This window comes from Mandrillus leucophaeus, unplaced genomic scaffold (genome assembly GCF_000951045.1).
Source record: "Mandrillus leucophaeus isolate KB7577 unplaced genomic scaffold, Mleu.le_1.0 Scaffold225, whole genome shotgun sequence".
In the NCBI taxonomy this organism is placed as follows: Eukaryota; Metazoa; Chordata; class Mammalia; order Primates; family Cercopithecidae; genus Mandrillus; species Mandrillus leucophaeus.
This window is the reverse complement of record NW_012102310.1, coordinates 3277599-3289468: the sequence shown is the minus strand read 5'-3', so window position 1 is coordinate 3289468 and position 11870 is coordinate 3277599. Positions and strand designations below refer to the sequence as shown.

Sequence of the window (11870 nt, the reverse complement as noted above, 5' to 3'; positions counted from 1 at the left end):
TATATTATATATATATTACTTACAGTTCCAGAGAGAAGGGAGCATAACTTGCCACATAGGGCCACAAAGGGAAGCACCAGGTTTGTTCAGGAGGCAGAAGGAACAAGGGGAAGGCACTGGCCAGAGTTTTATTGGGATTTCCATGATAAAGGCAAGGCAGGGTGGGGTAAAAAGCTTAGGACCTGCTAGTTTGAATAGTTGTAGTGGGATTTTGGGCACAGCGCTGCACTTAGTTGTCTGGTATCTGATTCTGGGTTGATTTAGTGCAGAAGAAATACTGGCTTGATGTGTGACAGATAAGGAGGTGTTGGGGGTACAGACCTGGGATTGGTTATAAGGTTGGTGATATGATTTTCATGCACTGTGAAAGCTAGATCACAGGACAGATATAAACAACTTTGAGTGTTAATTTGGCCTTGTGATGAATGACCACAAAATAGACAAGACAGAATTGAAAAAAACAGTTAAAACACAGTGATAGGACACAAAGCCAGAAAAGGAAAAGGGAGCAGATGATTGATGTGAATATCTGTAAGTCACTGTAAATATTTTAAATTTTACTATAGGTGAAACAGGAAAGCAGTTGGAGAGTTTTGAGCAGAGGAATAACATAAACTGACATATTTTAAAGGGATCTCAGCCGGGCATGGGGGCTCACGCCTGTAATCCCAGCACTTTGGGTGGCCAAGGCAGGTGGATCACCTGATATCAGGAGTTCAAGACCACCCTGGCCAACATGGTGAAACCCTGTCTTTACTAACAATACAAAAATCAGCCAGGTGTAGTTGCAGGCGCCTATAATCCTAGCTACCCTGGAAGCTGAGGCAGGAGAATCACTTGAACCCAGGAGGCAGAGTCTGCAGTGAGCCCAGATCGTGCCACTGTGCTCCAGCCTGGGTGACAAAGCGAGACTACATCTCAATCAATCAATCAATCAATCAATCAATCAATCTCTATAGGTCCCAGGCTGCTGTGGTGGAAATAGTTTGGAGAAATAAGAATTCCAGTAGTTTGATTTTTGACTTCTTAAGTTTGAACTGTCTAAAAAAGAAACAGGTGGAGATGTCGAAAAGTAGGTTAATATATAACTGCTCCTGAGTATAAATTTGGAAATCTGTGATGTATTTTAGATAGTGTTTAAAGCTGTGAGATTAGATGAGATCCCCCTAGTGTAGGCTGAAGAACTCCAATGACCAAGCTCTGTGGAACTGCAGAATTGAGAGATTAGGGTAAGGAGAAGAAACCAATAACTGACTCAGGATTAGTCAGTGTGGAAAGAATGAAACCCTAAATAGTGCTATGGAAGCTATGTGAAAAACATATTTTGTGAAGAAAGGATTAAGTGTAAAACGTTTTTTTTTTTTTTTGAGATGGAGTTTCGTTCTCGTTGCCCAGGCTGGAGTGCAATGGCCCGATCTCAGCTCACCACAACCTCTGCCTCCCAGGGTCAAGGGCTTCTCTTGCCTCAGCCTCCCGAGTAGCTGGGATTACAGATATGCACCACCACGCCCAGCTAATTTTTTGTATTTTTAGTAGAGACAGGATTTCTCCATGTTGGTCAGGCTGTTCTTGAACTCCTGACCTCATGTGATTTGCCTGCCTCTGCCTCCCAAAGTGTTGGGATGACAGACATGAGCCAGGTGATGGTCTTAATAAGATGAGATCTGCTAATTGAATGGATTTATCATTATTTGAAAGTCTTTGGTGACATTGATAAGACCTGTTTTAGTGGAGTAGCATTGGTGAAAGACTATTTGGAGAGGGTTCGAGAGAAAATGGGAGGAGAGAAATTTGAGACAAGAGTATAGCCAGCCTTTGTGAAGAATTTTGTTGTACAAGTAAGCAGAGAATTTTAGAGGATATGGAGATAAATATTGGGTCAAGAAAGTTGTTTTGCTTTGTTTTTAACATGGTTGATATTACAATGTGTTTTTATGCCTGTGGGGTTGAGCCAGCATACTGGAAAATAATAAAGATACTGAAATTAAGAGGGGGAAATAAATGAAGGAATGTTGTTAAGTAAAAGGGAATAAAATCAAGTGACCAAATAGGAGGGTTAGTCTTAGATGGAAGCAAAGAATTTTATCCATAAGAACAGCAAGGACTACAGAGTATAGGAATATAAATACAAATATATGATGATGGGATAGAAGTTATTTCCTGATTGTTTTCTGTTTTCTCTAGTGTAATAGGAAGCTGAGACTGAAGAATGGAACAGATACGAATTTTTCCCTTCCCACACCTGAGGCATAAACCATCCTTCCATCATTGGCAGACAATAACACACCTAGAATAGTGTCTACATCCACTGGAACACTTCTCTCTGGAGGAAGGTGCATTAGAATATGCAACCGCAGGGGGTAGCTCCACTCCATGTAACTCAGATATGCGTCTTTGGAGAAGGGTCGCCCATCCAAACTCCACTGGGAATCTATCATCTATATGAGTTCTCTCCAAAGATACTCTCTACTGCTTGCAAATATATTTTTACTGGACTTGTCTTTATTGTTTACCAGACATGCCTGGGCTTTTATGATTTTTAGAGACAGACTCAGCACTGGTTCCAACTAGCATTAATGAATAAGTCACAAATATGGAATCACAATTCTGATAAGTGCTATAAAAAGGAGAGATGAAATCTGAGCAGAGATCTGAAGGAGACATGAGATAAGCTAAAACAAAGAGAAGAACTAACATGTACAAAGACATCGAAGTAGGTATTGAAGACAATGAACCCAGCAAGGCAGGAACACAGAAAATGAAGGAGAAACAGATGATAGAGATGGCGAGTGGTAAAGCTGGGGAGATAGAACAGAGCCAGATAGTGCAGAGCCTTGTAAGTAACTTTCTGAATTCTTGTTTTTATCATAAAACCAATGGAAATCTATTGAGGTCATTTAAACAAACGTGCGACATGGTCAGATTTGCAATGTAAAAGGAGTTCAGAACTAAGCAGCTGGAAGTTCTCACCTTGAAGCTCACTGCATAAAGAGAGGAAGGAAATTCCTCTTTGTGCAGTGAGCTTCAAGTGTACGTATGGTAGTTTAAAGGAGCCATGAAGAATCAGACATGCAGGATCAAAGTGCTATCAATATTTAAAGACCAAAAGAGTGAATATATAAAAGGAAGCTGGAGAGGTAAGATACAAATAATCCATTATTTAATTCTTCTACCTTGCAGTTCTGTATTCCAGACTCGATACCTCAATATTTGTCTCACCAATAGTTTTCATTTCTGATTTTCCATTTATCTTTCCTGAGCCTAGCAGTGGTTTCTTCTACTTTCTCACTGATTCATAAATACTATCTTTTCTTCAGTGTTCCCAAAGGTTTTAGAAGGTCAGAACTTAAAGTCCTTTTGCATAGCACAACCTTCCCTCTACTATACTTGCTTCTGAATTTCTACCACCATACCTACATTAAGGTAGTTAAACATTCTCACCTCCAGTAAGTCATTATATATAGCCTATTAACTAGAGTTTTCTCTCCTTTTATTTCCCTGTAGAAATTGATCAAATGAGGGCAGGATTCAGGTATCAACTCAAAGCATTACCCCAAGGCCAAGCAATTATTTACTTAAAGAAAATCAGGCAGAATTATTTTGGCTGATAATTTGATCAACGTAGTATTTTTTATTAAAATAACAATATGTTGAATGATTACTATTACACTAGGTAATGGTTTTCAGCTGTGTATCCTTGGCAACTATTTAGCTTGAGCCAAAATTTTACTGTATAGCTGAAAACCTCAGCTTTAGAGGAGGGAGAGTTAGATAGTCTTCCTTTTAATACAAGCAAAAGTTACGATAATGAGCTTTAATCAAGTTGTTAGGATGCCATAAACATTAATGAGAAGGAAAGAAAGTGTTAAAATTTTCTTTTCAAAATGATAATTGAATAATTTTTCTAAATGTCCTGCTTAGGTTAAAATGCATGTGTTACTATTCTAAAGCATAACAACTCTGTGAGTTTAAAGTATTTTCGGTTTAATTTGCTCAATAATGAAAATAATGCTACCTAGACTTTACTTTTCACATGTGAATAGGGTTACATACACTATGTCATGATTGTTAAATTATAGACCTTCTCATAGTGATGGTGAATACTTATGAGAACCATAGAACAGCACCATCCCAAAAATTTCTCCAAACCATCTTTGGGACTTGCTTTTCAGCTCAGCTGAATGATTAATTTGATTTAGGGATACTCTGAGTTAACTCAATGAATTATTTCTCATGTGTAACTCTCAATATTCTCCAGACAATGGCATTTTATCAATGTAATTTTGTCAAGCATCAGTATAGGAGATTAGGTCTGGGCTAAGAAGAACTTGTGCAGAGTTGTAGGAAAGCAATGGTCTTGCTCTTTATATCTGCATTAGAAATAAAATGTATAAGGTGCAGAGAATACTTTTCATTACTCAAACAATAGCTGCTCCATCCTTTGCCCTATTATTCTTTCCTGGTAGATTCTACTTTCCACACTACAGAGGTAGAAAATGCCAGATAGTCAGTCTTTCCCAAGGAGACCGTGGGCATGTGACAACCTATGTCAATGGGACTCAAGGTTAAGTTTGCTGATAAACTTCTGGGAAAGGTTTTCATTTTCCATAAAAAGTGGATGTGATACCTGGAGCTGCAGTAAGCTTCTGTTGACCATGAGAAAATAAACCTAAGGATTAAAGCCAGCACATTGAAATTGTAGAGCGGAAGAAAAGAAAGTACTTGGGTCCATGGTGTTACAATAGGGACTCTAAACCAACCTTAGAACTAGCTTACCTCTAAGCTCTATGTTATATGGTCTATCATATTTTCTCCTAGTATAAGCCATCTTTACTTGAGAAAAATGATCTAATTAATTCTCTAAATAAACATGTTAATTAAACATAACAGTAGTCATAAGTGGAAAAATAATGGACAGTTCTTATCTCTGGATGCTTTTAAAATAATTTATCTTGATTATTAAGGTTGTTAATGGTAAACAAACCTGGAATTCACAGATTTATGAAGCATGGCTTGTTATAAAATGCCATGTCCACTTCATAATTAACAGAGTATAAATTCAGTTTGATGACCGTAACAGCTGTCTTTGTGTCAGTAATGCCACGTGGGTATCACTCAGATTTCACAAATTAAGTCTGGGGCAGGATGGATGCTAATGTGCAGGGTGTCATTAGTCCCAGACTTTGCCATGTTTCACCTTTGTTTCTTTTGAATTCTTAGTCAAGTTTAATATTGGCCTAGTTCTCTAGATTTTGTGAATATGATTTGATAATTCAACCCTTAACGATATCTCATTGGCAGTCCTTTTAACTTTCATTTTCTAATGTGAAATACAAAATGACAACTCAAGCTGACAATATTTTCAGAAGATGCCTAAAGGATAAATGTATTAGAAAGAAATTTTGCTGTAAAGAAATACCTGAGACTGGGTAATTTGTAAAGAAAAGAAGTTGAATTGACTCACAGTTCTGTAGGCTTTACAGGAAGCATGATGCTGGCATCTGCTTGGCTTCTGGTGTAGCCTCAGGGAGCTTTCAGTAATGGAAGATGATGAAGCAGGAGCAGGCACTTCACATGGCGAAGCAGGAGCAGGCACTTCTCATGGCAAAGCAGGAGCAAGCAAGCAAGCAAGCAAGCAAGCAAGCAAGCAAGAGTGTTTGGGGGGGAGGTGCCAAACTTTTAAATGAGCAGATCTTGGTAGAACTCACTATCATGAAGACAGCACCCAAGCCATGAGGGATCCGCCCCCATGATCCAAACACTTTTCACCAGGCCCCACCTCCAGCACTGGAGATTACAATTCAACATGAGATTTTTGGGCAGAAACTAATATCCACACTATATCAGGACAACTTGATGTCTTCTAATTTGCTCTGTATGAGTTACTTCTAACAAAAAGCCAGACTTTGAGGCTGGCCACAAATAATTTTTCTAAAACTGTAGTTTGAGTTCTGAAGAAGACCATACATTTTCCATAAATCTTGAATTTTTAGCTGGTTATGGTAAATAGTCATCTGATTTGAGGAGGATGAGAGCATGCTTAAAGTAGATGTAAGAGTATGTGCCTGGATATTTGAGTGTCTTATTGTAGAGACTAGTATTTTCCGTCTCAAAGGCATATTTTCTCTCTTACATAGTAATAAGATTTTTGGATACACACAGAGATGCTCAACTTACGACAACAATTCTCAACTTCTCTTCAAACTAGGTAAGAGTGTGACGAAGTTCTAGCCAATGAATGTGAATGGGCCTACCATGTGCAATTTCCAAATCATGGCTATAAAGAAAAGAAATGTGTCCTCTATTTTCTGTTTTTATTCTCTTTTCCTCTCTAGATATTTGATCATTACAGATTGAGCATGCTAGCCTCAACCAAACTCTTATGCTCTCACATGAAAGGGCAAAAGGTCCTTTTGGTCAAGCCACTATAATCTCTGCTCTCTACTACTGGGCTAAACCGGTATTCCAACTAATGTATTTGCCCATCTCCATAATGATTTGGTTTGTATACGTTATATTTGGTCCTATCAAATATTAAATTTGCATGTATTTTCTTCCAATTTCATCTTTAAAACTCAGTATGTTCAACTAAAAGTTCGACTTCTTACTTTGCAAAAAAGAGAGAGTAGGTATTGGGGAACATCTAGCAGTCTCTGTCATATTGAATTATTTTGATAAATGAACAAAATGTTGGTAGATACAGTAGTTTAAAACGTTCTTTTTAAATGTTTATTTATTTTGAGATGGAGCCTTGCTCTGTTGCCCAGGTTAGAGTATGATCTCGCTCACTGCAACCTCCACCTCCAGCGTTCCAGCAATTCTCATGCCCTCAGTCTCTGAGTAGCTGGAATTACAGGTGTCCACCACCATGCCCAGCTAATCTTTATTTTAGTAGAGATGGGGTTTTGCCTTGTTGGCCAGGCTGGTCTCGAACTCCTGGTCTCAAATAATCTGCTTGCCTAGGCCTTCCAAAGGGCTAGGATTACAGGCGTGAGCTACAGCATCAGCCTTAAAATCTTATTTAACAAATTGTATTTCTCAATTACCACCATCCACAGATTTTCCTTACCTGTTATTTTAAGAAAATGTTATAATAGCATTTGCCTGAAATTCCTAATATAAGCTCTTTTTTGGACCATAAGCCTTCTTCAAATCATCAGTTAGTTTTAAAATTTTTCCTAAAAAATCATTTTTGTTGGAAGGATGCCAATACAAAAGTTCCCACATTTATACACTTTTAAGTGAGGAATTATTATGCATGTAATAAAAGGTGTGCTCTAGGGCAAAAGCACCTTAACTCTCATCTTTTTACAAGCATTTGGAAGAAGGGTAGTAAAGGGTCATTTTATTTTACTCCACATCATTTTGTATCATTTTTTTCTATTGTTGCTGATTTCGATGTATTATATTAACTTTTGTTCACCATCACCTGAAAAGCACAAAAGCAGTGAGAATGAGAAAAGTGCCTAGAAAACAAAATTTCTGATTTGAAATAAAAATAATAAAAATTAAGCAATATGTGAGAAAATAACATTGCATGAGAAATAATTACAGGAAGCATTATCTTAAAAGAAAACAGTAAATCATGCAATGTGTGGTAAGAGCTATGTGCTTTTGCGATATAAAATAACAAAGTGATGAGAAAAAATCAGTGACAAATGTGAAAACCAGATCTGTGTGACTGGATCCAGAGTTCATAAGCTTTGCCAGATGTTGGAATTACTGAGAAGATAAAAAAAAAAAAAAAAAAAAAAAAAAATTCCTGATCACTGCTTGCCAGTGCTTAAAGATCCTACTCTACTTGGTCTTTAATATAGCATATAGCATGTGGCCTAGATATCTCGGTTTTTAAACATCTTTCCGCTGATTCTATTGTGCAGTCAAGGTTGAGAATCACCGGACTAAGGTAACGGCATTAATGTCAGATGTCAATTAGTTTAATATTAATGCAGAAGCAGCTTGAGAATTCATCTAAAATCTTATATTTAAAATTAGAGAGGCGTCTGATTGTAAAAATATCTTAAGCCTTACAGGGTCAGTACCTGTTACCCCATCAGCAATAGAGTAGTTTCTAAGATTCTGTAAGATAAAACTAGCCAACAGAATTTTCTTCAATGATAGAAATGTTCTAATCCGCGTCATCCAATATAATAGCCACTTGCCACATGTGACTGACTATTGAGGATTTGAAATATGGCTAGTGCAACAGACGCACTAAATTGCTAATAGTATTTATTTAATGAAAAATATTTTAAATTAAAAATATGATCAAATTTTATTAATTTATATTTAAATGTAAATAAACATCAGTGGCAAGTGGCTATCTTATTGGATGTTGCAGTCCCAAAATAAACTCAGAGGACATTAAGTTGGAGCATTACCTGATTCTACAGATTTTCAGTGTTGAAAAGTAGGTAGCCTATTTTAGATAAAAATTCCAGATACAACATGTATTTGCAAAATAAACATATATGAATTTTTTAAACCTCCAAAGAATATATACTCATACTCTTTTACTTACAGAAAGGACTAAAACTTTAATTACCCTTTGCAAGTCTTGGAGCACTGAAAAAAATAGGTATATAAACAGACTTTCAGAAAAAAAAATGTGGTTGTAAATATGAGTTTATATTTGGTTTTTATTTTGATTTTAATTAAATCAACAACTTAATTTTTAAATATAAAAGTATGGCAGTAAGCTTCATGTCTAAAATAAATTCATATGAAGAGACAATATAGAGGTATAAATTAGGACTCTGTGCCAATAAAATAAGCACGTGTTTCTTTTTCTATCTTTATACTAATAAATTGGACTTGTGTGCTTACATACTAGACAACGGGTCAAAAGTTTTTTTATGCACATTCTTATTTGATCTTCACAACCGTCTTGAGGTAGGTACTGTTACATACATTAAACACATGCAGAAACTAAAGCTCACAGCAGTTAATTTCTTCAAATTCACCTAGCTTATGAATGTTAACGCTGAATGCTGCATTCTATCTTTATTAGTAGTAATAACTGGCACACCTCCTTGCAACTATGTAGGAATAGTTAGTAGTGTTATTTTTATTGCTAGCCAACATTTCAATACCACGGCTAAGATAAATGCTCTATCAACAGAAAACAATTGGCCACTGTCTGAACAGGTGTTACTTATTTGTGTATTTGTGAATGTATATTTGCTTCATTAATACAACTCACATTTCTGTACCTCTAGCTCTCCAACAGTAGTTTGAACTAAGCCAAATTCTAAAAGCCACAGTAACAAAGTATTTATTACTATTCAGAGATTAGAACAATTCGTTGCTTTTCATTGTCTCCTGTAGTTTTGGCAAGGTAGCATAAACAAAAATAGGAATGTGATTATTACGCATGCCTTTTGTTTAAGAGCTATTAAATATGTTAAGATAATTTAGCCAAAACGCACTTTAAAAAGAACATGCTGATTTGCACATTTCTTCACCAAATAACAATGGCATTTAAAATCTAAATTTATAGTAAAGAGGTATCACAGGATTTTCAAGCAACAAAGCCATTTCTAGCTGCTAAAGTGCAAGAATGAAGAGACAGAATAATAAAACCTTGGGGACATGTCTAAAAATGTGACACTATACATCGAACATCCATCTCGAGGTGTCTCCAGAAAAGCCTGATGTATGCTTTAAACACAGGATACTGCCACAGCAGGGCCTTTTTCAAAATGTATCACTTGATTTGTATATTTCACCTTAGACTCCACTAGAAAGGTGTAGGACTAGCCAAATTATGGTCATCAGCCAGAGAGTTCTTTCAAGGTTATTTTCTGGATACTTTAGAGATGAGCATCTCCAAGGCCTCATCTCATAGACCAGAGTTGCTATTTTCAATCAGTGTAATGAGACAACACATTTGAAAATTCATATTAGCTTATGCTTCAGTGTTTCCTTTATTTCTGCTTAACGTAAATGGTTATATTACTAATCATATTTCAATCTTCAAAAAATTATGAAATGACATGAAATAAAATTCAACTTCAATAACTGAAAATAGTTATTAATTGAATTTCACCATATGCCAGCCACTTTGCTTAGCACTTTATGTAACGCAACCCTCTACACTTTATGAAGAAAAAATTGTTTTCCATAGTCTACCTATAAAGAAACTGAGGCTGAAAGTTAAATGACTTCCCAAGAGTAACATAGCCAGTAGGGAGAAGTGCCTGGTAGCAAAGTCCATGTTCTCAATTTTTCTCCTCTATGCTAAAGTGAGAAAATACCTGGATGTGGTTAAATATTTTCTAGTCTTTTCTTGTCTGAAAGTAGATTATGCCTTTCACACAAAAAAGAGCTACTTTGAAGAAACCAAGGACACTAGTCATATAATCTACTCTTCCAAAAATATTTGTATTTTCTCACAAACTATCCAAAAATTCGACAAGAAATTATCCTTCATTTTCATAAAATGTTAAAGCCTTATTTTACCAAAGAAAAAATTGAAAATAATAAATTAATGAACTCAGATGTTTATTATTTTTATTCCATACTATGTATTTACTCTTTTCTCACTGAGATCCCAAATTTAGTCAATGGAGGACTGCCACGTTACAGACAACAGGACAGGTGGTAATTAAGTTTAAAAGAGAAAACAGGACCACATAAATACTAGAAGAGAATACAGGGTCATATCTTTATATTTTTGGAGGAGAGAAGGCCTTTCAAATTATGACCTCAAATCCAGAATTCATTAAAAGTTTTATAAATTCAACTTCATCGATATAGACAAGACATAGAAATACACTACTTTTTTATGATTAAAACACTATAACCCAAAGCAAATTACAAAACTCTCAAATCATGTACATCACAGAGAGAATATACGGAAGCTCCTTAAAACTAAGTAGTAGAAAACCAGCACCCAACAGGAAAATGGACAAATATGAACCTGATGTTTATAGGTTAAAAGAAAAGAAAAAAACAGATGTCCCTTAAATATATGAAAGCCTAGTCAATCTCAGAGTAAATCTAATTTTGGGATCAGAACAAAGGAATAACAAACCCAAAATTATACCAAGAGATAATTTTTAACCTATAATAGACATGACAAGAACCTAAAATGTACAACTCTATTGGCAGGTTTGTGAAAAAAGTAACTTCTCTAATATGTTGCTATCGGGTGTAAAATAGTGAGACCCTGTGGAGACAACTTGAGAACGACCATTAAAATAAAAATGCCTTCGCTGTTGATTTATGTCTCTACTCCTAAGAATTGATTCTACTAATTTCCATGCATGTGTACAGCGTGATATATGTAAGTGGTAATTCATTACAATACTTTTTTATGATAGGAATAGACTGAGAAAACAACAACCAACATCTAGCAGTAGGGGCATATTACATAATTGACTATCTTCCTATTGATAAATATTTTCTTTTCTGTGGTCACTTTTTTCTCCACATAATATGCCCCAGCCTTGTTCTAGAAGGCAAATGACATAAACTGGCCTGTGAACACATGGAATTCTGGGAGTAAGACCCAGAGAGAGTCACAAATGGTTGCCCGGAAACTATCAGAACAGCACTCGCACAACCTCCCTGCTCTCAGGAGAACCTGGCACAACACGATCACCAACTCAGAGGGAGGCAAGCAACCTTGAGTCAGTTCCCAGGCAGTAATGAGTGTTCAAAGGAGATATAACTCTAAGGAAAAGGATTGAGGTCATGGAATGAGAAGAAACAGATGGAAGAATCATTTGAACCATATCCAGGTCTTTTGAAAATGATGAGACAGAAGAGAAAGAGACAATTGCTTCACACAATTTTGCTGAGAAATTTGCCTCAGATAAATTTCTAAGATAAGAAAACCCCTAGGCAGGGAGCGGTGGCGGGGGGAG

The 11870-nt window shown here is 36.2% G+C and overlaps 1 long non-coding RNA gene across 1 annotated transcript in view; it reads left to right on the top strand.

Moving 5' to 3' along the window:
• Positions 1 to 11564: 11564 nt before the first annotated feature.
• Positions 11565 to 11870, top strand: part of LOC105540696 — a 45145-nt gene continuing 44839 nt past the window's right edge. Inside the window, exon 1 of the long non-coding RNA XR_001006240.1 lies at positions 11565 to 11857. This is a non-coding gene — a long non-coding RNA (uncharacterized LOC105540696). The remainder of the gene's footprint in view (positions 11858 to 11870) is intronic.